The 3,243-nt window shown below is 47.1% G+C and overlaps 1 long non-coding RNA gene across 2 annotated transcripts; it reads right to left on the bottom strand.

Moving 5' to 3' along the window:
- Positions 1–514: 514 nt before the first annotated feature.
- On the bottom strand, positions 515–3,229 carry LOC113457728. Of its 2 annotated transcripts, XR_003378235.1 has the most exons (4): positions 2,766–3,229; positions 2,028–2,358; positions 1,094–1,929; positions 515–746 (listed from the first exon to the last, which is right to left on the bottom strand). It is a non-coding gene; the product is annotated as an uncharacterized LOC113457728 (long non-coding RNA). The 2 variants fall into 2 exon arrangements; XR_003378234.1 differs by lacking the exon at positions 515–746 and having other exon boundaries at positions 769–1,929.
- Between the last annotated feature and the right edge of the window lie 14 nt (positions 3,230–3,243).

The following is a 3,243-nucleotide window of genomic DNA, read 5'->3' on the forward strand; positions in this document are numbered from 1 at the left end:
CTGCTACTATCTGGTTATTAACCAGTTCAGTGGTAGTAGAGTTTAAATCATTTACATGAATGTAGCATCATTCAACCATTCATCACCTTTCTATTGAGACAGGAGCTCCTGAATGCCAGGCTGGCCCCAGACTTTGTGCGCTAAGGATGACCTTTAGCTCGTGGCTCTCTCCCTCTACTTACATCACAGGGATGTGCTAGCATGTCCTGGGGATCTAACCACAGACATGGTGCTAGCATGCCTGTGTACGAGACGTGAGATCCTGGCTTCATGCTAGATAAGCATGCCACCAACTCTGACGACATACTCAGACTCGACTCCCACAGCGTTCACAAAGCATTTGTGTATGTGTTTGTGTGTGCCAGGGGCAGGCTGCCTGTGGAGCAGGAAGAGGAGGTAGTTGTGAGCATCTTCCCTACCCCACCACCATTCATTCTTAATTTGCTCCTCCTCAATTTCCAGAAAGAACACAATGTGAAAATGATTTTATTTAAATTAAATATTTGATCATCAATGTATTTTTGAGACAGGGTCTTGTGTAGCCCAGGCTGGCCGAAAGCCTGACAGGTAACGGAGGCAAGCTTGAGCTGATCCTCCAGCCTCGGCTTCCTGGGTTCTGAGACTGCAGTGCTGCTGCTGCAGCACCGTGTCTGACAACAGTGTAGACGCAACAACAAGGGTGCAGCTGTGAGGGGAAGGCGCTCTGTAAGCGCCACCAGGATCCCAACTTTTTTGATTGCCTATCACTACAAGAAAGCAAATAATACCATAACTTGATAAAGTAATTATATATTAGCTAGGGATACAAGCTTGAGATGAAGTAAGATTTATTAGTGTTGGAATAAAACAGACATACAGACGACATTTCTCAACATCTTAATCTGATAACTAATTTTCAAGTGGGAGAGGCTGTGTGGTTAAAATATAATTATGTACTTATTTCTAAAATGCCTAGAATTTAAAAAAATGCATGGGAAACCAAGCATGTTGTTACATTTTCCTATACTGCAGCAGCTACAGCAGGTAAATTTCTCTTCGTACTCCAAGGTAAAGGTAGGTGCAGGCTCTCTTAACATCAACAACCAGAGCTCACCAACGGTATCAGAGTAAGTGGCTACAGCATCTGGCGAACAATGACAATGTATGTTGGTGATGAGATGCTCATTTGGGAAGATAACTCAAGCCCCATGGCTTTCTGTGCAACTTGCAGTCCTGCCAGTCTTCACACTGAAATTATGTTGTTCCTTACAGGTGATAGACGAACTCAAGCAAAAAAACACAAGCTCACACTGGAATTAACCAATTTCATTTCATATACAAAACTGCAGTACTTCGGGTCCTAAAATTAAGGTAAGTTAAGTCAAAGTGGCTTTGAAAAGTCAGCACCAACACAAATCTCAAAGTTCATGCTTGTGTTTAGTTCAATTAAAAACGTTAAGGCAACTGGGCACAGTGGCTCTCACCTTGAATCCGCCACTTAAGTGAGACGGGACTGCCTGAGTTAGAAGGCAGCCTGAGCTACACACTGAGTTCTAGGGAACCAGAGGTATGAAGTGAGACCTCTAAACAAAATAACCCAAAACTCCACCTAGGTAGCTGGGCATGGTGACAAAACCATGGAGGTCGAGGCATGACCCAAGTCAAGGCCAGCCAGGTTACAGAGAAAGCTGGCTCACAAAACAAAAACAAAAATAAAAACCCCTATTGGCAAACAGTAATTTATAACACTTTGGAGAATTGTTAACACATAGCTTTAAATTTTAAAAAAAATTATATGCATTTGTGTATCGCCTGCATGTATATCTGTGCACCATGGGCTGCCTGGTGCCTGGGGACGGATGAGCTGTCACATCCCAGTAGCTGGAGCTCCAGGAGCCAGCCAGTTCCTCGGAAGAACAGCCGTCCATCCAGCCTCCAGCATCCTGAAAACTGTAAAGTGGAGAGAATCTTTGCCGGCTCCTCTCTCCACCCCAGCCCAGCCCAGCCCACCCAAAAGGGAAAAGGGGGTCAGGCATGGTAGTATATACCTTTAGGAGGCTCGAGGCAGGGGAATCTCTGTGGGTTGGTGGCCACCCCGGTCTAGTGACAGCCAGAGTCTAGAGACCCTGTCTTTAAATAAATAAATAAAAAAAATCAAAAAAGGAAAAGAAAAAGGAAATAAAAGCCTGAAATAAGCTTGAACAAAAGAATTTTAAGATTAATCTTGTGGGGCATGATGGTGTATACGTTCAATTCCAGCACTAGGGATACTGAGGTAGGAGAACTGCTGTTCACGATCAGGCTGGGCTAGATAGCAGGGCCCTGTTTAATTCCTTGGCTGACGCGAAACTCGGAGATCCGCCTGCCTCCTGGAAGATCCTGTTTCAAAAAAAAAAAACCAATAAAAAAAACAAATAAATGAAAACAGGTTATCACTCTGTAAATTAGTAAAAGTCTAAACGTGTTAATGTTTTCCAAATAGAGCATAATTAAGGGGGAAGGTAAGTTTAAGGGCTAATTGGCAAGCCTCTTCCTGAAAAACTCGACTAATAGAACTATGGGAGGTTCGTTTGCGGCTTCGACCGTCCTAATCGCTCTAAACTCCACACGCGATGCCAACAGCGTCTTCTCAAAGTCCTGAAAATTCATTCTCATCCGCTCGGGCTGTCTCCGGAGCGGCTCTCTCCTCGCAGCCGCACGCAGCGCCCGCAGCAGCTGACTCCTCCCCGCTCGTGGGGAAAACCCTGCCTAATATTTATAACGCTATGACATACTGTAATACTCACAAGGTGGTTGTAGAAGTATAAACACGACTGGAGTCATCTGATTGGCTGCTGGTGATGTAACACCCATGTCAATACTTCCCAGTGAACGCACGTGTTCGACCTTTTATTTAAATTTCCATTTCATCACAGCAATAAGACACTCGGGGCGGTGCATTTTCTGCGAAACGCTCACCGCCCGGGGCCAGAGGTGCTGCCCGGTGCACACAAGGCGCCCGAGGAGGTGTCCTCGCGAGGAAGGCACCGCCTGGTCCAGTCTTTTGTGAAGGAACAAAATAAGTTCACTTCCTCGGGCACGGCCACCCACCCCTCAGCAGATGCCACGGCTGCCGCGCGCTGCCAGCGCAGTTCCTCCTGGAGTCCCAGGTGAAGTCGTGGCGAGAGCCGGGCACGGTGCGCCGGGGCGCGCGGCGCCAAGGCGGTCCCTGACACCCGCCAGCTGTTTGTCCTGGCCGAGCCGGCCCCGCCCCGAGACCCCGGC

This window comes from Microtus ochrogaster, linkage group LG5, assembly GCF_000317375.1.
Source record: "Microtus ochrogaster isolate Prairie Vole_2 linkage group LG5, MicOch1.0, whole genome shotgun sequence".
Lineage (NCBI taxonomy): Eukaryota > Metazoa > Chordata > Mammalia > Rodentia > Cricetidae > Microtus > Microtus ochrogaster.